This window comes from Silurus meridionalis, chromosome 2, assembly GCF_014805685.1.
Source record: "Silurus meridionalis isolate SWU-2019-XX chromosome 2, ASM1480568v1, whole genome shotgun sequence".
Lineage (NCBI taxonomy): Eukaryota > Metazoa > Chordata > Actinopteri > Siluriformes > Siluridae > Silurus > Silurus meridionalis.
The window spans coordinates 33033632-33060775 of record NC_060885.1 but is presented as its reverse complement, the minus strand read 5'-3'; the positions used below and the strand labels follow the sequence as shown (position 1 = coordinate 33060775).

Genomic DNA, 27144 nt, shown 5'->3' with positions numbered 1-27144 from the left:
TTTCATGATTAAATAGTATTGCTATTGTTTTGATTGTAGTCCGATAATGAATGCATGTCTGCAAACAGTTGACATAAACGTATTAAAAAACACAAAATCCTGTGGATGAATAGAATATAAATCACTGCATTCACCAGATAATTTGAGTAAATATGAAGCATCAGAAGAATGCACAGAGCCTGAATGAAAACAAGTCGAGCTGAAAGTAACGGGAAACAACAAGTGAGCAGGAAAACAACAATATTACAGAAGTAATCAGTCGCCCACTCGGTTTCGGCTTTCATATTCACTTGCGCGCTGGAACAATGCAGCATGCCATGATATGAAGGAGAAAAATATCAAGGGAGAGGCCTTCATCATTTCCCATGGAATTCACGATGCTTTGATTATTGATGCCTTTGATTTTAGTGCAAAAGGAAAACAAAGAGTCTTAAAGAGCTGGCAGACGCTACCCTGCCTATGTTAACATGCGCAGGGATCTATCTGTAATCCAATAAAGCTGGTCAGAACATTGGCTTCAATGATGCCTTTACACAATAGAACTTATGTGCACGGAACTAGGATCTGACCGACAACCATCATCTTCACTGGTGTGTTATTGTCCCCTCACTACTACAGTTGTTAGAAAGGAGGTGGGGGGGCAGCTTAATGTGTGACTGAACAGTGAACAAAGCAACTTGTGAAAGCTCTCACCATCAGCCCCAAGCACTCCTGCACAGCTGTAAAACAACCTGTATTTGTGGAATTGCCACTTTGTCATTGTTTGTGAGAAGTGCAAGGAGAGATCTAGTTTTCAAAAGTGACCTGCTCTTGTTTTTTGTTGTAGAGAAGCACTGATGGGAAGAGGTAAAAGGACGAACACACTTTTCTAAGTCGCAATCGGTTCTAAGGCATCTACTAGTATTTAACTGATTATGCCTAATTACAAAAAAAAACAGAAATTTAGGTTCACTTTGCTTTCGCTTATTCTGAGTTCAAACCTCTGCCACTGCTGGATTTCCTAAAAAAAAGACATTGTACCACAGTGCTAATGAATTCTCTGGTTTTATTTCAAGCTGCAACCTTAATAATAGGTCTTTGTAGGAGAATGTGCTGGTTTTAATGTACTATTATTAGAGGTACACCGATTAATCGGCACCGATGGTTTTACCGGGTTGCGTCGTACAGCACGAGAGTGACCTCTAGAGGCCAATCACTGACACCACATGTGCTGTTTATTTATTTTTTTATTCATTTTGGATCTAAATGGTTTTATTTATTCAAAAAGTTACTTTTATGTTTCCATTTAAATTCGGTTGTTATTTTCTTTATTATTTATTAATATAATTAATATATATCGATTTTTTTTTTAACACAATTTCATGATTCAGTACTGTTTTTTTTTTTCATTTCATAATCACGTTTAGTACTATTTTACATGGAGTGTTAAGTTTGTCGATTAATCGGTTATCCGCAAGTACGATCCAACCGTCAGTGAATGTAACTCCACTCCACGTGCGGTATTGGTACTGCTACATGTACGAAAATACATAAATAAGCTTGATTATGTAATAATACGTACATTTTATTAATAAATTCCTTGCAGTTGAAGTGAATTCAGTATTTTGGATGGATGGCTCTTGTTCTGCGAGACAAAAATGGCTCATTTTGTGTGGAAATGAGCTGATCAGGTGGCATGTTGGCATTCAGCGTGAGGCTCTATATAAACCAGACGTGCAGGTGCTTCACAATTAATTCTGACCTACAGCTCCAAACCCTCCAACATGAATCAGCCAGAAAGAAACTGCATGCATGATCCTTTCAAGACTTGTTTCTAACATTTTATAGTAGCCTCAAAATACTCAGCTGGTATTTTTTCAAGGGTTGGATGCAGGATTGCCGAAGTAGACACGGAGGGCAGGAGGGTTATACCCAGCCTGAGCAGCAGATGATCTTCTTTTTTTCTTTTGAGCTCAGACCCCATGTGTAGTCCCTGTGCAGCTGTCCAGAATTTTTTCACTGAATATGCATGCCAATTAATTATTGATATGCTGGACTACTGACTGTCCAAGCTTCTGACTTAATGAAGGAGAAGGGAGGAGGACACCACAAGTCACACCACACCATCAACTCGCACTTCGGTTCCTCACATGTGAAGATAAATCCTTTCACCTTAAAGTATTATGGAGCTCAAAAAGACATGAAACAAATGTGATATTCCAGGAAATATTATTACACAATGATATGTGTCCAAACTTGGATGAAGCGGTGATTTGTCATGTTTGACAAAAGCATGTACAGATACCATCATAAAAAAAAAGCACAAATCTTGGCAAGGAATTTCTTCAGATATCTTAATGTGCATTTTTCAGAAACATCTCAATTTAAGTATAAATCTGGTTCACACACATTTTCTTGCATGTTAACATTTTTGTGTGTTTGTGTTATGTGAAAAAATGCCAGTCCAGACTCGAGGTTGCTTATGAAGGCACACTGGTTGTGAGCAGCTGTATGAATTATGAGACAGGTTTCTAGTCTAAAGATCAAAACATAGTCTGGTACACTCTGGTTCTTTCCTCAGTTTCCTCAGCGTTTGCTTCAAATTAAAACACGTGTGATTCTGTGTACTCTTCTTTTGAACATTAGAACACACTATTCTTTTATCTTTTCGTAATATATGACATGTCACCTGCATGTATGCCAACAGATGGAGAGATGGATGGAAAGATGGATAAATAGATGTACAGATGGATGCCTGGACGGACAGTTATCTTTAAAAATGGATAGGTAGATTGATGGATGGATGAAACGAAATAGACAGACGGAGAAACAGAAAGATAGATTATGTCTGTTTTTTTATTGATGTCTGTCTTGTCAGCTTTATGTCTGTGTCTCGAAAAGGATGAAGGGACGGATATACAGGGACAGACAGCCACATTTATAGATACAGATGGACAGATAGATTAGATTGATTTTTGATGTGTCTTTCATTTGTATGTTTGTATCATGGTGAATGGATGGATGGATGGGTGGATGCATGGAAGAGTGTACATGAGTAGACCTTTTATGTCTTCATGGATAGATGGATGAATGTGTAGACAGAGGTTGACTGATATCTATAAGGCTAGAAGAGGTGGGCAAATAGCTGTCTGTACAGATTGATCTATTCGATATATGATGTCATTGAACTAAAGATGGATGGATGGATGGATGGATGAACAAACAGACAGGGAAGGATGTGCAGACGGATGGACACATTTTTACAGATGATAAAGAGGCTGGGCAGACAAACATATGTGTATTAACAGACAGACAACTAAAAAAATAGTTGTTCTGTATAGATGGAGAAATTGAGCTGTGGATGAATAGACAAATAAACAGAGAGACAGATGGATAGATGGATGGGCAGATAGCTGTAAAGAAGGATGAATGGATGGACTGACATAGTTGTGGATGGATATGGGGCAGATATACTGTATAGATAGACAGTGAGCTATGGGAAGATAGGCAAATACATGGATGGATGGATGGATAGAGGTTAACTGATATCTATAAGGCTAGAAGAGATATCCAAATAGCTGTCTGTACAGATTGATATATTCAACATGTCATTGAACTAAAGATGGATGGATGCATGGATGGATGGATGGACAAACTGACAGGGAAGAATGTGCAGATGAATGGACACATTTTTACACATGATAAAGGGGCTGGGCAGACAAACAGATGTACATATGAACAGACCGACAGATAACTATAAAGATAGATGGATAGACAGACAGAGTTCTGTATAGATGGAGAAAGTGAGCTGTGGATGAATAGACAAATAAACAGACAGACAGGTGGATAGATGGATGGGCAGATATCTGTAAAGAAGGATAAATGGATGGACTGACATAGTTGTAGATGGATATGGGGCAGATATACTGTATAGATAGACAGTGAGCTATGGGAAGATAGACAGATGGATGGATGGATGGATGGATGGATGGATGGATGGGAAAAGAAGCAGAGATTTGGATGGCTGGCTGGAGGTATTGATAGACATGAAAATGAACGAATAGATGGATGAACAGACAAACAGATGTATAAATAGAAGTACTGCTATCTTCTTATTTGGATAGTGTAATAAAGAGGCTGATAGGCTGATGGACTGACACACAGATGTAAAGCTGGATTTGTGAATGGACCGGTGGATTTTTGAAGATGGATGGATAAACAGAGAGGAAGAAGTAAATAAGAAGCATAAATGGTTTATTGCGGTGCCTAGGAGAGCATGGATATGTATTTTTTATAATATTATTTTACCTTACATGATCTGTAAAACTCGTATTTCATGTGCTCAGTGGGAAATCGTCTGCAGCGTTCAGTACACACTCTCCGCACCTAATATCCAGAGCGCTTTCTTGTGGAAGTAAATTAAACGGTAGTGTTTGTTCATTCTAAGTACAGAGAGCAGGCGTTGTTGGCAGAAGCTGTTTACACTACATCCACCCACCAACAGTCAGGGGGTTTAGGCTTTTGTTTGTAGCCTCCATGTCAATGAAAGGTGTGCAGGTATTAAAACTGAGGCTGAGTTTCTTTGTTTTATTTTGCAAATAATTGTGTATTTCTCTAAGAATAGTTTGTACTTAATTTAACAGTATCATATATCTATTACATATCATATATATTATATAATAATTTAAGAAACTCTAATTTTCGATGATAATTTGTGCCTTTTTTTGTATTTATAATTTTTTTTAAAACATTTATTTGATATCATGCTTTCCAGGCTAGATTGATGATTTATTTGACCTACAATACCTGCTAAATAAATGTCTTCTTATCCTTGTATTAACAGCCATCAATGTTACCTATGAACAAAAATCTATTAAAAAAAAAAAATCTATGTTTACAATTTTCCAAGCAAAAATTTACATTCATATTATAATTTCCCGATCAGTAAAAATTCTAAATTCTTAAAAAAAAAAAAAAGGAAAAACAGCTTTTGAATGGAACTAGGTGTTGAAAAAGCTTAATGATTAATGTTCTGATTTCATTAATCTTGGACATTATCAGAAAATGCTGTATGAAAATTTGAAAATGTGTTTCACAAAATTGCTTCACGAGGCGGCCTTGTATTCGTCATAGAATTCACATAACCTTTACTTTTTGATGATGTAGAAACAGATTTGCATGCTTTTTTCCTATCTATATATGATCTAAATATTATTTTTACTCAAAAACAAAGCTGCCTTTATTTTTTTACATTTTTTTATTTATTTATTTTTGTTGTTGTTGCATTTGTTACCCCTGGCTTAAAGAGTATACTGTAATGTGACCCATGAGCGCCCCAAAACATGCAAACCTGCCATTGATTTTTGTTAAACAGCAAGCTAGACACTATTCAGTTGCATAAAAAGATTATCATCCATAACACCGAGCGCAACAGTCCCTGAAGCGGAGCATTGAACTATTTTTTTTTTATTTCCCTCAAATACTATGCTTGCAGTGAGCATGAATCCCGCAGCAGCTCGGTGTGATGGAGTCAAAGCAGTCAGTGCTAGAAGCATATAATCTGACGCTTCATTTCTCCGTAATTTTCGAAGAGAGCGCTCTAAATCACGAGGTGAAACTCACAAAAAAAAACTCCAGTCTGCATAGAGTATAATATAATTCATTTCAAAAAGCCGCCGTAACCGTGTTATAATGCAGGGGTTTTTTTTGTGTTTGAAGAAACCCATTGCGTAGAGGATAAATGTTCTTCATTCACATTTCTACACTCGTCAAATTCAGTGTGTAGTAAGTTTACGTTTGTATGCACTGCGCTAGTGGTGTAAATCATTACCCGTGTCTAGATTTTCTACTGCTCCAAATAGCTGTATGTGTTCAAACCTGCCCGTTAAATGTTGAAATAATAAATAGAGATTTCCGAAAGAAAGTCTGTGCTTTACATCTAATGAAAAAGCAATTCAAGTCTTAAACCTTTTAGGCACATTTGTAAAAAAAAAAACAATGTGATTTTTTTCGGAAGTATGCGTCTTTTTTTAATTATCGAATCTGAAGGACGTGACCCATATCAGTAATACATTACGAAGTACATGGCGAGAACTTATTACTTAATCGCCTTAAGCAGCCAACGGAGCCCTTCCCCCTTCTCAAGGTTAGCGGTGAATAAAACCTAGGTAATTAAACCTAACTTAATTTCCGCTCGACTCTCCCCCTGGTTTGAGTGCAGGATAATCACTTTCGGTCCATCGCATCTCCGATCTCATAATACAGTCTCCTCTACCTGCTTATTATAATGCGCTCCTGAGGGCTGCCGGGTTTTTCAGCCTGGCACCAAAACAAGAAAAGAAGGGAGGGTAGTTGAGGATGACGAACCTGGCAGAGTTAAACAAAGTGACTGGGATCAAGGCCCAGGATCAGTCTGTGACCTCAAAGTTCCTGCCACATGAAGTTTGACCGAACCATTTTGATCTTTACTTCTTGGTGATTTTAGGTGGACGACCTGTCTCCCCGTCGTCTCCTGAGCTGAACGTTTCTATCAGGAGCATCCCCTTCTGTCTCTTATTTCCCAGAGGACTTAGAGTGCATCAGTGGACATAGGCCTGCCTGAGGTGAGCATGCTATAGATCAATACTGAAACACAATTATCAGCCGTTTAACTCCAGGGAAGCACTGCAGGTTTCTCCGTGCTCTATTTTCCTTGCATTCATTTTTGTGGCGCTCTGATAAGAGCGAGAACCTTCAATTACTTGAAAATGTGCATTGGAAATGAGATGGAAGATGATTTTCTGTTTGTTTTGTGAATTAGTGTATCTCTAAGATCCTAAGCGATGAAATCGTGCTATTATCAGGGAAATATTTAAACAGTGGGATGGTGTGATGCAGTCCTGTGTGAACTGATACCAGTTAGATACCAAAAGTGTTTTATTCCTCTTACCGTATAGAGCAATTATTTATTTATTAATAAATAGCATGATATTTAATCATTTACATTAAAGATTACAGCTGTTACATTGTCAATCCCTCACATTTCTCTTTCTCTTTCTCTCTCTTCTTTTTTCCTCTTACATTTTTTAAGAAAAATATTGTTTTTTTTAAACCTCTGAACAGTCATGTTGCTGAGAAACTGGGAAATGCTCATTCTTTAATCCAGAAGACACAAAACTGAGCAATTACACCTATGACCCCTTCCATAAATATTCTTTCAACATTTCTGAAGAGACACTTTACTAATTACTGTAGGATTTTCTTTGTTAAACATCATCTGAATCTGCTTATTATTGCATTATGCAAAGCATCCACTCCAAAAAAATACTTTGAACTATAGGAACAGGAATATTAATTATGAATTATACCTGACTTATCTAGCTATATGTGGTTCTTCACAAAACGGTTACCAAACAATTCTTAAATTGCATTAAATTTTTCGCTATACTTAACCTAGGAGACCCAAATCTGCTCCATGAACTCCATGAAGATATGCATGTGTTTACATGGGTTGCAGTGTAAGAACCTCAACCCTATTAAACATGAATAAATACGAATGCTGACTGCACCCCAGGCCTCCTCACCTACATCTGTACCTGACTTTACCAAACACCCTTGTGGCTGAATGAATGTCGACAAATCTCCATAAAATCTAGAACATCTTCACAAAAGAGTGAAGGTTATTATAACGGCAAAATAGGAAGTAAATGGGATGTTTGGAAAGAATGGTCAGGTGTCCACAAACTTTTGAAAAAGGGTGCATTACAAGTGAGAAGTGCATTTTATATAAATATGGTGCTTCTTTAATTCAAGATACATTGAATTTGACGTGTTTTATGGCGATTTTCTTTCTGGAAACATGGACGTTTTTAATGACTGATTCAACAGAAATTCTGGAAGGTGGTATTTTACCTTTGCTTTGATCACAGGTGTGATTTCTTTGTTATTTGACGTTACAATTCATAGTGGCCCAGAGTGATGGAGAGTATGTAGAGAAATCCTGCTTTAGTAATGGAAACATGATTTGTTTTTTTTATCCCGCTGTGAACGTCCCTGGGAAGTATTTGTTTTTCTGACTTGTGAAACCCTGATCACTGTTTGAATGCTATTTGAATGTGTATCGATTTGCGAATTGCAGTCATCAGAATGATATTTGCCGAGATATTTCTGACCGAGTTCTCTATAATCCAAAAGCCTTAAGAAAACGTATATTAATAAAAAAAATATATATTTTGAATGAAGTAACTGAAGATACAGAAGCAAAATAATATTTGTCTGAAGCTAGACAAAGCATCAAAGACTGAAGTGGAAAAGGGCATCATGAAATATTTATGAAATAAGGCTAATGTTTTGAGTGTTAAAAATTCGCAAAAAACACTTTGATCTTTTTAGATCGGCAGCCACGGACAGAGGGCTTTCACTGGGGGGGAAAAAAACCATTATTTTCAGGAAACACGCTACTGATATGAGGCGACTATCCGGTTTTCAAAGTAGATGTTGGAAAAGATTTGAAAAGAATGGTTGACTTGACCTAGAACATGCAACATCTTCGCCAGCTGTGGCTTCTTTCGAAACTATCTTCTATTTGTATGAACAAAAAGAGCTGTTGTATAAAAGAACTCACAATCATGCTGTTGTGCGCAGCGCAGACGTGCACAACATCAGCACACCACACTATCAGCACAGCTGCGATTGCCTGCGGCCGAATCCCGCCAATTTGTTACAACGATTTGTTCTGTTTAATTCAGGGTTTTCTCATAATGCCAAAGTTCACGGTCAACAAAATGAAAAAGTAAGTGAGCAAACTAGACCAGTACATAAACTAAAAATAACACAACAGATTAGTTACATTTAAAAAGATAAGATATACAAAGTTATGCAAAACCATAATTGATTTAATTACTGAACGCTACTGTAGCTCTGAGCATGTTTGAGATTGAGACGTCAACCATCTTCATTAATCTTCCAGTGATTGGCAGTTGCTTAAAATGTTTGACTTCTTTGACCCCACTACAGCCCCCAGGTGGGACCAAAGATGCTGCATTAAAACCCTGTTCTCCAGTGAGCATTCATTTTTGCTCCCATTAAAACACACAGGACTTGAATTTATAACCATAAAGACTGTAGAAAAATCATTACTTATAATCTTATACTCCAGTGCTCATGTTAGTTCTCTCTCTCTCCAGTGTTCTGTATTGTTGAAAGATTTATGATCAAACTCTTGATGTCACCCAAATGAGGATGGGTTCCCCTTTTGAGTCTGGTTCCTCTCAAGGTTTCTTCCTCATTACATCTAAGGGAGTTTTTCCTTGCCACAGTCGCCACGGCTGCTCATCAGGGATAAATACACACCATTCACCTTGACTGTTGATTTCTGTAAAGCTGCTTTGAGACAATGTCTGTTGTGAAAAGCGCTATACAAATAAACTTGACTTGAATCAGCTATTGGAGCTGATAGAAACTGGGCTTTACTGGGTTTCTCTTGCAAATTAAACAGACGCAATACTGCCAGACTTCACTGAGATTCAAGAGACGATCATTTGATTTGGTAAAATTTAATATTTTAGTCCGACAGATAAATAATATACACTTGTCTGCTTTCTAATACAGAACCATTTCTGCAGTTTAGATGAATCTAGGCTTCAAATGAAGTCCTTAAGGAACCGTCTGTGTTGTAGAGGGATCAGTGTTCGTCACTTGTATTAAAGGGTTTTAAATAAAAATCGAATGTATGAAAGATGGAATGGAAGCTGTATTGAACATTTGAAATTAGTTTTCATGTTAGGGTACATAATGTTGTTAAACGATCCATCTATAGCAAAGAAGTCCTGTTTTGGCCCTCAAATTGTTTTGCTGTTTGCTCGATTTCATGATGTTTTCCATCTTCACAAGGATCTTCGGAATACTAGTCGTAAAAATAGCTCGTAAGCTGTTTCCTCCCAATTACTATTTTATATTGGCCCTATGTGTGAACGAGTGTGTTTGTGTGTGAGTGTGCGAGTGTGTGTGCGCACACATGTTGCCTTTTTCACACTGTTTCATATCAGATTTCATTAGAAGCATTTGTACAATGTTGAAGTCAAGGTCAGTGTGAATCGTCACACGTTAGTTGGAGGTCATACCGAGCTGATATCCCCTCGTTTCCAATCAAACTCAAACACAAACGTAGTGAAACTACAAAAGGCAACGTTACTTTTTAGCAGACATTTCCCAAATTGTTTTAATAATGCACGGATGCTGCAGATGGCCACCAGAGCTCCATAATGCTGTCAAAGCGTCACAAAAAAGAACAACGTAAAAAAGACAAAGTGAAGCCAAACAGAATCCTTCGAGAGGAAGCGTTCTTTTAAAAACCCTTTCATATAAAAAGCACATTTTAAATAGAATCTGGATGCAAAAGAACCTGAAAGCAATGCACACACAATCACCTACTAGCATTGCCAGTCCACCTACTGGCATTTATTTCTATATTTTTTGGAGAAACTGGAGAAAACCAACACATACATGTCAAGAACACGTGCATGATACCAAACTCCACAATTGGAGATCCGTGAAGCCCTTGTTTCTTCTTTAAAGTTTTTGTTCATTTTGAGATTTATATTTTACCTGCTGTTTACAATCTTCTCTTAGTAATTTCTCACTTAAGCATGCGCCCTTTTGGATGAAGTTCCAGACTGATTCCATGGTCAAACTTGCAACATTATTCTCAAAGCATGTTATGATAAAACGGAAAAAAGGATGTACTGTGCAGCTTCCCATATCATATACCGTATTTTTCGGTATAAACCGCTACTTTTTTCTACGTTTTGAACCCCACGGCTTAAACCACGAAGCGGCTAATTTATGAATTTTTCCTGGGTTTTTCCCGGTTTCACAAACTTCAAGCCAAAAAACTGAACCCCATAACATTAGACCAATGAAATTTCTGAACGGAAACGAAAAAACGCACCTCACCTGTGTTCTGAGCTGCACGGCTTCGGGAGAAAAACTTCCATCGGGTGATTTTTAAACGCACGACGATGCCAAAAGATAAACTCCCGAAAGAAATAGTTGTGAAAGGAAGGAGGAAGACAGTGAACAATGACTTTCTTGGTTGGCTACTGTTTAGATACAAGCCGTTGTAGCGCGTTGAGTCTGGGTGAAGGGAGAGCTCGCTAACTCCAGTTACAACAGAAATCATATAAGCACAGACAGGTTTCCAAAACTCGTGCTTTTTTATTTTTCTTGGCAACAGCATTACAGGTTAGTCGAAGAAACTTAGAAATGAGCATCAGAAAATAATGACATATTCCTCGGTCTTGCACACATGCAGTAATAGCGGAAAAATGCAGTGCCAGGCTATTCCCAGAATACCGCTCTGCTCTTAAAGGAAGCGCAACATATTTTACCCGTTACACCGTGTGTAACGTGTCTTTCGTTAAAGCCTGTGTAAAGAACATTAGGCTTATAGACAGGTGTGGCTTATTTATGTTCAAAATAAAAATATTTGTAAAATTCAGTGGCTTATATATGGGTGCGCTTTATAGTCCGGAAATTACGGTAGTTCTTCTCGTTAAGTCTCGTTTTTTTTCCCGTATTTTATCTGAGGGTATAATTTTCACACCAGTTAAGTACATTTAATAAAGTTTGTATGTTCCCTATAATGCCAATATAATGACAGGAGTATATCATATTGGTGAATTAAAGCTACTGGCTTGTGCTATTGACCGGTATAAATGCAAATCACACTTTTGCCCACATTTCCAGCTAAAACCATCCAGCTTGACTGTAAAACAAAACTGGGACTCATTAAACACCTCTTATCCCTGAATGCTCCTTAAAGCTGTGAGCTAAATTAAAAACTGTTTGCTGTGGCTTTGTAGTTAATCCTACAAAATTTAGGGATTGTGCGCTAAGACTGCATTATTGATAGGGCTTGTGCACTGCAAAGTGTGCATTGTGTGTAAGTGTGGGGGGGGTGTGAGATTCAGCTATATCCATCCGAATTTCCGTGAAATAAAAGTTTTCCCCGAGCTGCTTTTGAAAGTTATATTAATGGAAGTTCATACCAAAGACCTCGTAGTGAAGTCTGTATAGTCGGTGAACTCCTGAAATTCATTTCTAGGCTTATAAAAGTCTCATTGTCTAAATCATTGATAAAATCTAATTTATTGTTGTTGCTCTAGCTAAATAAAAGGCAGGGCGAAGGCTTGATAACAGCAATTATTTGTGGCTGTTTATCCGGTACCTATGACAGCAGTAATCTCATTGGCAATCGGACAGTAGGCCAAACCCCAATGCCTTCTTGTTTTCTACATAAATTAAGTGTGCTACATAGAGCAAAGCATAATCCCTTCTACACCCAATGTAGTGCACACTATAAGCACTAAGAAGCCATATTTACAGTTCATAAATATTTATCTTCATTAGAGCTGATTCTAAATACACTATAAGCTCCTCTGTTTTTACTTGTATGCTTATTTATGTAATCCAGAGTCAGCCAAGATTCTGTGATTCTTTATTGTGTCATGTTTACGCCACTTTCTTTTGACAGTCTGAAATAAAGCTGGAGTTGGTTATTAAAATACCACGAAGGTTTGAACCATCCTTAGAGCACTGTGAAACCCATTATAGTAAGTGGGGAAAAAAGTTAGACCATGCCAAGTCCATGCCAAGATCAGACCATATATCTGATTTGAGTGCATGGGCTCGAGGGGCAGCTGATGGAGAACAACCCAAGAGGTCAAATATGACCCTGAATAAGTTACAGAATCCACTAGTTGAAATAGGAGGACTTGTACAGATATCAACAATCATCAGCACTTCAATGATCTGGCCTCTATGCGATGTCGCTCACAAGGATGTCATTTAGAGGAAAGCTTATTCTAAAGGCAAAAAAATCTGAGACTGGTTGGTGTTCAAGAAACACATTTAAACCCCAAGAAAGACATTTTACTGTTTTATATGGGGAACAAAACATGTTACTGCTTTAGTGCAAACGTTTTGGTTGGTACAATACAGTTACCAACCCAATCATATGCTGTTGACTTGCTCTTCCACATCTAATCCAACCCTGTACTAGTTCTAACCCCCACTTACACCTCAAATGCATTCAGGTGGCGTAGCTGGCGGTTACTTCAGGGAGAGAACTGCCAATTAGTTATGTCAGTATAAATAAATGGCCTCGCAAAATGAATATCAAATTAAAAAGGCAAATTAATTCACATTGTCCTGTGCATGATAATTAAATCTGTAAGACTAAAGAGTGATTTTAAATATGATAAGAATTTGGAAATTGTCATCCATCCATCCATCCATCCATCCATCCATCCATCCATCCATCCATCCATCCATCCATCCATCCATCCATCCATCCATCCATCCATCCATCCAGCTACACACATGATGTATTACACTGTCATTATTTATTCTACAAATATATTTGCCAAACTGGAGAATCTATGTGTAAAAAACTAAGTGCACTTTGTAGAACCACCTTCAGCAGCAATAACTGTAAGTAATAATGTTCTGCATGACTTTATCCATCTTTCACATCATCGTGGAGGAACAAGGTCATTGTTTCAGTACACTGAGATTTGGAGGCATTTGTTTACTCACAGATCTCTTAAGGTTCTGCTGCTACATTTCATTTAGGTTGAAGTCTCGACTTTGATCGAACCATTTTAAAACCTTGATTCTATTTTTCTTATCCGTTTACCAGTGTTGTTGGGATTCTTGTCCCGTTCCATGACCCAATTTTGGCCAAACTTTAGCTGTCGGAATACTTTACTACTTCTACTACTTTACAGAATACTTTGCTACACAAAGAAATTCATGGAGAACGCAATGACTTCAAGTTGCCCAGGTCTTGTGGCTGCAAAACAAAACAAACTCAAAATTGACATGTCTCCACCACTGTGCTTGACAGTTGGTATGAGGTGTTTGAGCTGTTATGCTGTGTTTTGGTTTTCACCAAATGTGGTGCTGTGCATCATGGCTAAACATCTACACTTTGGTCTTGTGTATCCAAAAAAACATCATTCCCAAATTTTTCTCTGCCATGTTTTTTTTAATGGAGGCTTTTCCTGGCAACTCTTCCAAACCATACTTGTTCAGCCATTTTTTATTTGTACTGTCAAAGTTCATATTTAATGTGATAACTGAGGTTTTTGGAATCTAATATGTAACTCTTGGGCTTTTTTTTTGCAATTCCTTTAAACATTGCATTGTCTAACTCTGGGTTAAAATTGCTGGAACGTCCACTCCTGGGAAGATTGTCAACTGTAGAATCAATAAAAATTATAAATGTAGAATAAATCATTGATGAAAAATGATAAAAAAAAAATTCTTATAAATCTATAAATAAATTGTTTGGAAACAGCCTTATAACCCTCCCAGACTAACTGGCAACAATAATTGTTTGCATTGCTAATGTTTTGGCATCGTTAACCCACACTTGAATGCTCCAGACCCACAAACTGCTAATACTTTAGCTTTTATAAAAATGTGTGACCACACTGTGTAATATGTCTTGAGTTGTTCATCCGAGGTTGTATTTACCTAATCATAGAACATGATAAGGACCAGATGATGTTTCTTATAAGTAAAACCATGAATATCAGAGAGGGTGTACATTCTTTTTCACGCTACCGTGTGCACATAATCAATCTTGTACAGATCTTGTATTAAGACAAGTGTTGTGCATCATCGGTATAGTTCATGTTCCACGAATGACTGGAATGTGTTTGTGCTTGCTATTTGGTATTCCTCTTTCATCGCACCTCCCTTTCCATAATTGCATGGATATTTACCTGCTGTGGTATTGTCACCCAAGGTGCCTGTGTGATAAAATGAGATCTCATCCTCCTCCGGTATCCATAAGCTACTCTTGAGGGCGAGATCAGAAGGCATGCTGTGCCAAGTGTTCTTTCTTTCTTTCCTTTCTTTCTTTTTTTTTCCTCTCACCCCTTACAGCTGTCATGTTTAGTCTAACTGGCGATAGTGATTAAAAGGCTGCCTGTATATTATTCTCTGCAGCTGAACGTGGTAAGGAACAAATGAGCGTTTTTGCAGATGTTTGTTAACTCTGTAATAGCGGATGTATTTTTTTTATTTTTTTTTAAAGAGGATAGGAAGTCATTTTATAATGCATACTCTTGCTAATGGTTTTTCGTTTAATGGACTCTTGACAACTGCGTTGCAACTGATTCATCAGTTTTATAATGGTGATTGTTTCAGATTATTTATGTCTGTATTAAAGCTATTAAACTGTGATAGTGCGCCAACAAAGTTAAGATTCCAGATTCAAGGAATAAACTTCAGCAGGACTAAATATAAATCAACAAGGATGATAAAGAGTGACCGAGTTACAGACTCTGGTGCCTTCCTTGGAGTGGTATGGAATGAGTTCATTTCTACAGTATCTTTCAGACGTAATTTTGACGTGTAGAATGGGATTTAGAACGCTGAGGACTCATTAATTAAGGTGCTGGGTTACTGATCAGAAGGTTGGGGGGTTTATACTTCTGCATTGCTTCTGCAAGCTGCCTCTAGTGGGCCCTTGAGTAAGGCCCTTGATCCTCTCTGCTCCATTTACATTTATTTGGCATTCGGCAAACGCGCTTATCCAGAGCGACTTACATTTATCTCATTCATACAACTGAGCAGCTATAGGTTTAAAAAACCCTGCTCAGGAGCCCTGGAGTGGCAGCTTGGTGTGTCTGGGATTTGAACTCATGACCTTCTGATCCAAAGTCCAATGTCTTAACCACTAAGTTAACATCAATGAGTTTTGTTGGTGTTTTTTGAGTTGCAGCGTCACCTAAAATGTAGCATAACGCATTAGCTATTGCTTAGCAAAATCAACGTTCTATACCATAACAAACTTCTAAGCGCTAACCTTCGCTTCAAAAACAAGACTTACAGGAAAGGAATAGCAGCAAAGCAGGAACATATGTTTAGTGCAATGCAGTGTGTAGTGGAGGTAAATGAATTCAGCCTGTAAAAATGCCGCTGGATGGGTTCTTTAACCACAGTCTGGCACCAGCAACCATGCCGAGTCACGTTCTGATGTGTGCTGTTACATTAACTGAAGCTCTTGATTTGTATGTGCATGGTGCTACCATATAGTGTTGCTTCCACATCTTTGGGTGTTTACGTAATAGTACACGTGCACTGGTGTTCTGTGTTGGCTGGTGTATATCTGTGCCTTGCATGTGATAAGGAAGCCTTATAGAACTTGGACCTGAATGTTCAATTGAAAATGCCTTGCAATACTTTAAATGTGCTGAATGTTTTGAAGGATTTAAAGCACACCAATCTTAAAAGTAAGGGAAAATTCTCTGTCAGAAGACAAACCATGCTCTATCCCAATATCTGTCCTTTAGAGATACATGAACTGTGCCTTATACACACTGCTCATTACTATTCATGAGCTGTTTTCCATAAAACCCCTTTAGTTATATTTGTCAGTCCCTTGTCAACAAGCCTCATATTTGGAAATACATTAAAAATCAAACAAGCCAACTTTTATGTAAAAATCACAAACTTCTTTGATTTGATCCTTGCCGCAGAATGATAACTATACACCATGTGGACAAAAGTTTAACACATGACCCTACAAGTCATTTTTGAACACCTCTTTCTACATTTAGTCCAGTACATTTGCTGTTATAATAATCTCCACTCCTCTGGGAAGATGTTCCACTGGATTTTGGAGTGTGCTTGAGGAGATTTCAGACACAAGGGTGTTAGTAAGTTCTGGTACTGATGAAGGGTGAGGAGCAAACAGTATCTTCATCTTTGTGCACAGGAGCATTGCCATGCTGGAAAAGGTTTGGGTTTCCTAGTTCAAGTGAATGGATGATTTCATGCTACAACATTAATAGACATTCAATACAATTGTGAGCCTCTAACTTTGTAGCAATGTGGGTAAAAACCGCACATGGCTGGAAAAACACTTTAGTGTAAATAGTCCATAATGATCAGATGGAAGGTCGATATTATTAAAGGAATTAAAGTATTGGTATTTAAGCTAATGTAATAATTTTGATAATTGAGATGGTTTGGACATATGCAGAGGAGGGACACGGGGTATATCGGTAGGTGAATGCTACCAAAAATTCCAAAAATAGTAATAGAAAAAGTGTTAATCAAGTCAGTATGGTTTCTAGCTCACTGAAAAGACTACAGTTATATTTTTCACCTGTCAGGGTGCAAAGTGGATCCTTCTTCTCTAAGATTTGCTATTTTCTGTAGGTTTAAAAAACATATCTGACCAAAAGCAGTATCTGGCATCATCCTTTCACCACATCTACGTGGGTGGTTCATTTACTGCTCTGACAAAAACATTGCAGCAGATCATTCGTTCTCAACATATTTCCCTAAAGCATGCAACATAATCAAACCGCATGCTGTATCCTTAATGTTCCGAATTTCTCCTTCCAGCAACACGTTCACGCCAAGTGTTTTGTTTACGTTAAGTTTAATATGTGGTCAGCGTGTTGTAAATCAGAAATCTAAACATGAAATGTCGCCACAGCGGATCATCCGCATGCTTTGATTTGGCATGTTTTTACGCTGGATGCCCTTCCTAACGCAAACCTTCCCATTTATCCGGGCTTGGGACTGGCATTAAGGCTTGTGCAACCCTAATGGCTGGGGTTGGTTCATTGACCGGGGATCGAACCTGGGCCGCAGCGGTGAGAGCGCCGCATCCTAATCACTAGACCACCAGGGATATATATAATATATATTCTACCCTGGAGAACACACACCTTTGCGGTACGTCATCTCAATTTAAAGTATGTAAGGGAACCTATAAGTAACAGTCTTGCATTTTATCCAAAGGAAGGAATTTCATTCCATTCAGGGATTCTGGGGTGGTACCGTCCGTGAATCATTTTGCTAGCTGGAAACGCACAAGTGCATGAAAAACGTTACGTGACTCTTACAATGATATTCATATCCTTATGCATATTCATCCAGACATATATTGTGAAAATCTTTCAGCTATTGTGTTGGACAGGTTGATGTGATATGAGCTTTAAGATTTTGAGATTTGATATAGATTACACGATCTGTAATTACATTTTTGTTGTAGTGAATGAGTTGTTGACTCGACAGTGATGATATGTAAACGAATTGCCAGGGTCTCATAACAACAGTTTGAGCTTTGAGAACATTAAGACATGACTGAGTACGTGTTAAACAGTAAGACTCTCGGGTGGTTCGGTGAAGACGGGGTCCTCCGATCGATAGTTCAGAGAGATTACATTGCCGTAAGTTGGCAATTAACCTCCGCAGCATGACAGAAGTAAATCAAGTCAAGTGTTTTGGTCCAGGTTTAACTAGTTTTCACAGAAATTGTAAAAAGAAAACTACTCTCACTTTACTGGTCTTGTCGATTGAAAGTTCGTTCTCCATGCCATCAAAAAAGGATCAGAATAGAGGTCGATAATGAAAAACCTGAGCATCTTTAAGGAAGAATCTATTAGCTAAAGAGATGAAGGTGTCTCAGTTGGGCAGGTTCGAATTGAAATTGATTTGTCAAGGGCACCCAATTCTGCAGTTTAATTAGAGCTACAGCTCAGCTGAGAGAACCTGGCATGCAAATTGTGGACATTTATTTTGGTGTGGCTGATTTTTTTTTTTTTTTTTTTTTTGCTGGATGTATGGTATGATTGAGTGATGCAAAAGAGTTTATCCACTTTGTTATGAGTGATGCCTAAAATTCTATGTACAGTATATTGGCTGGTAAAATGATTTAGCTCTTTATAAGATTTTTATTCATCGATATACGATATATCCTGGGAACTCTAGGTACAAGCTTTGAGAAGTCCATGGAATGGCAGTCTATCCCAGAACACTCACACACACACACACACACACACACACACACACACACACACAAATCTAAAACTAGTAGCTGTTCAACTGTCAATAACTTAGAACCCTGGAGATTTTGGTCTGTACCCTATCGCTGAAAGCATCATATTCTGTCCTAAATATATGTTCATGTTGCTAAGACATGCGATACACAAATTCATTGACTGAAAAAAGTTGCAGCATACAATTTCTTTACATTTTAACAACAATCTTAGTTAAAACATTATTTAAAGACAATGCTGTAGCAATGAAGGATTATACTAATAAATTATACTTCACAAAAATGCAATATTTTGATACATAGTGGTACGAAAAAGTTTTGAGTAGTTTTGTAGCCCACCAACAGATGGCAGCACAAGCCTGCACGCATAGTCACAACCAGCGCTGACCTTCATAAGTCAGTGTGCCAAAAGACTTGTGCAACTGGTGCTCGACTGAGTGCACGCTCGTCACCTTTTTTTTTGACATTTGTATCATTGTGCATCGAGAATTCGCATTAACATGGGATCACATTACCAGCGTCTTCTTTTACCTTCATATCCTGTCACACGATGGTCTTTTATTTTGATTTTTTAAGGGTACGGTTTAACGCTCGACTGCTGCTTAATGGAGAGCACGCATCAGACGAAAGCATCATGCACAGAGACATGGCTGGATTGTGATATTAGATAGGAGGTTGAATGCTTATCTATTAATAGCTCCCCAATGAAAATATTAGAGTTTATAGCACCCGATCTCATTGTTTGCAAAACATGAATACACATTTAGTTTCCCCTCCAAATGGAGACATAAAATAACATAATCAGGCATGTTTAACTTTTTTTGGCAACAAACGTTTAATTTCCTCTTTCACTCACTGTTTGTGGCTCTTCACTGTTACAGCCAAAGCAGCAATAAGTAATATCTTGTCAAGTGCAAATCACTAGAATGTGTGCAAATGTATTCAACATTTTGCATTATGACCTAAATTAAGTATGAAATCATCAAACCTGTTTTTACCATCTTGAAAATCCATTAACAACAGAATTAAACCTGGGAACAGATGTGTATGTAATGCAGACTGACAATTATAGCAAGGACCAAATAAAAAAAAACCAATCATCTTTTGTGTTAAAAGAGAACTATATGGACACACACACACTTAAATACAAGTCTTTTACACACAGCGGATCATCCGTCTTCATACCCACTCTGTCCTCTACATCTGCCTCTTTCAAACCAACTACCTGCACGTCTTCCCTTATCACATCCATAAACCTCCTCTTTGGTCTTCCTCTTTTCCTCCTTCCTGGTGTCTCCATCCTCAGCATTCTCCTACTGATATACCCCATGTCCCTCCTCTGCACATGTTCAAACCATCTCAATCTCACCTCCCTCACCTTGTCTCCAAAACGTCCTACATGCCCTGTTCCGCTAATAAACTCGTTTCTAGTCCTGTCCATCCTCATCACTCCCAACGAAAATCTCAACATCTTCAGCTCTGCTACCTCCAGCTCCACCTCCTGTCTTTTACTCAATACCACTGTCTCTAATCCATAAAACATCTCAGGTCTCACCACAGTCCTATAAATTTTCCCTTTCACTCTCACAGATACTCTTCTATCACAAATCACTCCTGCTATCACTCTTCTCCACCCACTCCACCCTGCCTACACTCTTTTCTTCACTTCTCCAACACACTATCCATTACTTTGCACTGTTTACTCCCCTGTAACTAAACCACTGCCCTCCCTCTCATTCACACACATGTACTCTGTCTTACTACTACTGACTTTCATTCCCCTTCTCTCCAGCGTGTACCTCCACCTCTCCAGGCTCTTCTCAACCTGCTCCCTACTCTCACCACAAATCACAATATCATCCGCAAACATCATAGTCCACAGAGACTCCTGTCTGACCTTGTCCGATCACCACTGCAAACAGGAAAGGGCTCAGAGCCGATCCTTAATGCAGTCCAATCTCCACCATGAACCAGTTTGTCATTCCTACTGCACACTTCACTGCTGTCACACTGTCCTCATACATGTCCTGCACCACCCTCACATTCTTCTGACACACCAGACTTCCTCATACAATACCACAACTCCTCTCTCCACCCTGTTGTACGCTTTCTCTAAATCCACAAACACACAATGCAACTCCTTCTGACCTTCTCTGTACTTCTCCATCAACATTCTCAAAGCAAATAATGCGTCTGTGGTGCTCTTCCTCGGCATGAAACCATACTGTTGCTCACAGATGGTCACCTCTTCTCTCAGCCTGGCTTCCACTACTCTTTCCCATAACTTCATTGTGTGACTGATCAACTTAATGCTTCTGGATTTACTGCAGGTCTGCACATGTTTTTTTTTTTTTTAAACTGTTACTAGCAAACTTCTCCATTCCTCAGGCATCCTTTCGCTTTCCAGAATCCTGTTAAACAATTTTGTTAAAAACTCAACTGCCATTTCTCCTAAACATCTCCATGATTCTACAGGTATGTCATCTGGTCCAATGACTTTCCACTCTTCATTCTCTTAATCGCTGCTCTCACTTCCTCCTTACTAATCCTATCCACTTCCTGATTCACCATCTCCACACCATCCAACCTACTCTTTATTATTTTCCTCATTCATCAGCTGCTCAAAATATTCCCTCCATCTTCTCAACACACTCTCCTCACTAGTCAACACAATTCCATCTCCATCCTTTATTGCTCTAACTTGTAGCACATCCTTCCCAGCTCAGTCCCTCTGCCTGGCCAATTGCATCATAGGAATTTAGGATACATTTCACTATATTCCTGATATTATATTTCAGGTTTAATTGAAGCAAAACAGCTTGTAAACAGGGTTTTGTTTTTGCCTCTTTTTCCTTTCTAAATGCATAATCGTTTATCCCTTACATGTACACACATGAGCAGGAGATAAAATTAAAATGATTTCTATTGTTTGGGTATCGACTCAATTCCTGTGAGCTGTGAATAAATGATCGATTTAATGAAGGTCAGTGCTTTCCAACAAATAATTAACAACAGAATTAAACCTGGGAACAGATGTGTACTTAAAGCAAGTGCGCAATAATTACAAGGACCAAATAAACAACAATCTCCATAATCATCTTTAGTGTTGAAAGAGAGCTGAGAACTAAATCATATACATACATACACACACACACACACACACACACACACACACACACACATACACAATGACCTCAGCAACCTTGCACAAAGTATATTCAAAGTTTTTACACCAAATTGACTAATGGGGTTTATAATTGACAGAATTTGTGAAAACTCCAGCTGTTTGTGATTTTTGATTTTTTTGTCTGTCTCACTTCCTGTGAGAGTATTTATGGTATAATTTTTCTGTCTTACAAATATTTCACCTTTTTGTTTTACATTACAAGGCATTTTTCCAGCTTCCACACAGACACAGTGTAGTGTGTCTAGTAGACACGTGAGCCCACCACGAGATTTTCGAACAAATCACACGTGCTCTGTCATATTTGACTGCTGTAGGTCACAGCATTTTTTTGCATAAAATGTATTTCCTATATACGAATTCTTATTGTGCCAAAGCAACGTGAAGACAGACATTTACCCAAAAATCCAAAGGTTTACATTTTCTAATAGAAAACCGCCCCATTTACGCTCATAGTCATGAAATAGCAGTCATTCAGAATCAATCTACAGTCTGTGAAAAAGGAATTAAATCGACTGCACAGCAAGAGCATACGAGTTCTCCACCACTGATAAGAAGACCAGCATGTTTTCACCTCTCAGTTCAGTACATACACTGCATTCAGAGGCTTAAGGTGTCAGGGCTCTAAAATTTACTGGAGGCTTCTGTGGTTAATTGCAAATTTCCTGTGATTTCTCAGTGGACCTGAATGCAGTAGCTCCCACCTGGCTAGTATTCAGAAAGGAAAATCTTGCAGTATGGTATCTTATTATCCCTAGTGACCCGTCTTCTGGTCTCCGCATGCATGTGAATTTGTTTTTGAAGAGGAATAGTCATGACATGTCTTGCTGGAAATATAAATAGACTGTAGTTGTTTTGCATATGTAATATTACTGGCCGTGACTCTATCCGGGTCTGCTTTTGAATTGGATTGGACGTGGACTAAACTGGAAGCGAGTTTAATTAAGAAGCTTATTACTATCCCCTCCTCCACCCTCGCCTTTCCTGGCTCTGACAGTTCCTCAGCCTCATCATCATCAGTCAGCTAAAGCTACATGTCTCAACTAGAGATAAATGTAGGGCTCCTTTTTACATTTGTGGCAATATTTAATTTTGCATGTTCCTGTTAATGAAAATGTGGGGGGAAAAACATTTCCAAAGATTTGTGTCTTTCTTTCTCTTTTTTCAAAAATGATATTTGTCACTATTGGTGTGGATTTTTTTTTAAATCACTAGGAACCACCAGTCTTTGAGGACCTTTTAACCAGAATGTCTCATCTAGTTAAAGATAAATGTTACTTAACAACCCATTAGACAGCAGTGCATGCAGTTGTTCTTGTAAGCTGGCTGTCATCGGGTTGCTAAATATTTGAGGTTTTCTTGTCTGACAAACGTTTGCGCTATAAAGGGACTATTTAGTCGATCTCTAATCGTTGCAGTACCAAAAGTACGGATCCAGTTTCTCCACCCTGCTCAGAGGTTTTTGGTCAAATCAAACTTTGAGGGAAGAAAGATTCCAGTGTACTTGTGTTTTAAAATTACAGTTAAAATGAATTGAATTGAGAAATAAACAAACAAAATGTAAAGGTTGCTTCCATTGTACACCATTAAAAAATAAAATAGCTGGACAATGTTATTGATGGACACAGATGCTTATGTCAGTTAATTCCTCTTGACTTTATCAGCAACGATTCCACAGAGGTCTGTAAAAAAATTATAATAATAACAATGAGCACAAGAGTTCAATTTCAGCAGCAACCTGCCTGCAATCCATTATGTGCCACTCCATCTATCTTCTAATGAAGATAACGCAGAAGGTGTCAGAAATCCAAGAATGGCTTTAAAGTTAGTATCATTAGGAACAAAGAAAACTCTCTACCATGATGCTGTCTTCTACCAACCAAACCAACTTGATTTTTGAGAATATCATCACTTACTTTATAAACAAAAATTTATTCATTACTCATCCTAGGGCTGCATTAAACATACGGTAGTTTTTTCGATCGGCATAAAACTGGTCTTTTCATTTTTTATTCATTTGAGGGTTTGAATTTAGTGGTAATGTATTATGTGTTAGCGGCCGGAGCCCCTTTAAGAAAGTAGTGGATGGAGGTAAGACATGTGACCGAGGCATCATGACATGCATCAAGAGTGAGTCATAGACAGATGTGGAGGAGAGAATTTGGTCATTTATCATTCAGAATCAGATAATAATTAAAACAGAAATAATGTTATGTATTCTTTAGTTCTCACTCTCCAGTGTTCTGTAGTGTTGAAAGATTTATGATCAAACTCTTGATGTCACCCAAATGAGGATGGGTTCCCCTTTTGAGTCTGTTTCCTCTCAAGGTTTCTTCCTCATAACATCTAAGGGAGTTTTTCCTTGTCACAGTCGGCACGGCTGCTCATCAGGGATAAATGCACACCATTCACCTTAAATGTTGATTTCTGTAAAGCTGCTTTGAGACAGTGTCTGTTGTGAAAAGCGCAATAGAAATAAACTTGACTTGACTTTCTGTGCAGCCCGGTGCCGGTCTGCGGCCCGAGGTTTGGAGACCACTGATCTATAGAATTACTATCCTTTTTATATCCACAAGGATATTTCTCTATTTATGCTGATAAGCAGCACAGCTACAAAAATAAGCTTATAATTCTTATAAGCTGTAACAAAACATAATTTGTGTAAGACATCTGGATGCGAAAAGGCCATCGATTTTGTCCAGCAGCATGATGACTTTTCTGTAAGACGGAAAAAAAAAAAACATCATGCTAATTACCAAACTATTTCTTAGATTTAGTTGACCTTATTTACAGAATACTGTTACACCTCTTCTGTCCTGTCTCTACATATCTGCCTATTTAGCAACACCCAAAGCTGAACGTTCCACATAACCTGTACTGTAGGTTGCATTGATGGAATTCAAGAAATCGTTTCAGAGCTTCAGAAAAGTCTCGGTTCAAACTAATCTCTAGGATCTTTGATATGAAATCTGTGTGTAGTTGATGATTTTGTCCGGATAACCACTTACACCCTTTTTCACTCAAACGAGCTCCATAGCAGCACACATCATTGCATTTCTCACCCAGCTTATTTTCCCTTAATGCTCCTGAAAAGTGAAAATGCAGAAGAACGTGTCGCATTTGTTTGAACATGTTGTGCAATTTTCCTAAAGAATTTGATTTCGGCTCGTCTCAATCTACCGGAGCCGATTACTCCTGCCACTGTCGTCTCGAAAATTAGCTCACTAACTACATTTGATGTTAATGATCGCTAGTAACTCACCTTAATACAAACAAGACACTTTTACAACCACGGCACAATGATGCAACTGACATTATACCTCTTCTAACACATTCTTCTGCAAGGAAAAATAGATAAATATTATAATTAGCTGTGTTTGCACACATTTTGTTTAACGATGCGTCAGGATATTCAAATGTCTTCAGGAAAATATCTGATTTCATAACTTTAGTGCCGTGTAAAGAATATCCTGTCAAATCTACCCCCAAGATACCAATATAAACCCCTACAGGCTTAACACTGACTACCTTTCTATTTGTGATCCACAAGGTGTGTCGTGACGCATTAAATCACAGATATGCTGCAATAATAATGGTGCAGAAGTAATTCCACTTCTTTTAACAAGTCTGTTTTAGGCTAAAAAAACATTATCCAAATGACATATACAGTGTTGTGCTAGTTACAAAAAAATAGTAACTAGTTACAGTTCAATAGTAACTAGTTACAGTTACTCGTTACTTCATTTAATTACTTTGTTGATTACTTTCACCAAAAAGTAATGCGTTACAGTTAAAAGTAACTTTTTAGTTACTTTTTTAAAGAACCTTCTTTAATATTTCCCTTTAATGCTCTTTTATGCGTTATGGTCTACAAACACGAAACTGACTTAAACACAAAGTAATATTTAAACACTATTTTAAGTCAGAGCAGCACAAGCTGAATATATCACAAGGATTTGTGAAATAAATAACAACACAAGCTGAATAATATATTCACAATCAAAAACTAAAGTGGCTTCTGCATCATAAAAGCTGTTGTGTTGAGCTCTTAAACATGTTCCTTTCACAGCTTAAGTATGAAAACTATCAACAATGTAGAACAGAACACTGGGTTAGCTTCTAGCTTCTAGCTTCTGGATAGAGTTTCTGGAGTTGCTGCTATCGCAGTAGATACGAGCTTCGAACCAAAAAGACACAGCTTACATTAGACTAAAAAGTTTTTGTCTTTATGCTCAACTAAAGTGAAATAATGAGCATATTTCCACTTTGAGAAACTCGTCTTGCTCTCGCCTCGACTCGCCATTACTGCCGCACAGACCTGAATAAACGGAGACACGCCCACAGTGCGTCTTCTTCGTGTTTACAGTGGTTCATCCACCAATCCTACAATGCATCTCTGCTTTAAAAAGGTCAGACTGTAGTCTACATTTCAGCCCAAATTCATTCATTTAAAAAAGTAACGGGTAACGCACCATACGGTAACGGTGTTACTTTATTTAAAAAGTAACGCGTTACAGTATTAGTTACTGTCAAAAGTAACTTCGTTACAGTAACGCGTAACTGCCCAACACTGGACATAAATGTAAATATAATGTTATATACTTGGCCTTATACATTTTTTAGGATCAAACCTTCTTCTAAAACTTTCACCATCATCAATAGGTCCATCATCACCTTCTAGACCGTGTAGATATATTTTTTTGAAGTCTGGTCATAGTGCTGTTTTTGGCTTTAAAAAAAATAAAAATAAAACTTCCTTTCACTTGGAAGGAAATCTCGTCTTGTTCTCCAAGTCCAAAGCATCAAAGCCGGAATTGAACTCGAGCCACAGAGCTCTGGTTTGAACATCCATTGTGCCTGAACGCTGTTTAAAAAAACGGAGCAGAGAGCATGAAATATAGCAATGGATCAAGGAAAGGCATTGATTTAGTGATGCTATGACTTTGATTTGCCAGGGCATCACATTTTACTCCTCCAGACCCAGTGGAGCTCTTGTGTCACCGCAGCGATATACTATTTCACTTGCATCTCGAAAAAAGAAAGGTGCACAATTCCATCAAGATTCTGTATTCCTTACCTTCTAAAAAATCTAAAGGATACTGAGTGCTACGTCTCTGTTTTCAGCTTTCTTGTGCCT

The 27144-nt window shown here is 38.0% G+C and overlaps 1 protein-coding gene across 2 annotated transcripts in view; it reads left to right on the top strand.

Annotated features, from left to right (window-relative positions):
• Positions 1–27144, top strand: part of csmd1a (CUB and Sushi multiple domains 1a) — a 378189-nt gene that overhangs the window by 3332 nt on the left and 347713 nt on the right. For both annotated transcript variants that reach the window (XM_046872557.1, XM_046872551.1), the window contains exon 3: positions 6464–6581. The gene's annotated coding sequence lies outside the window, so the exon portion shown is untranslated. The remainder of the gene's footprint in view (positions 1–6463; positions 6582–27144) is intronic.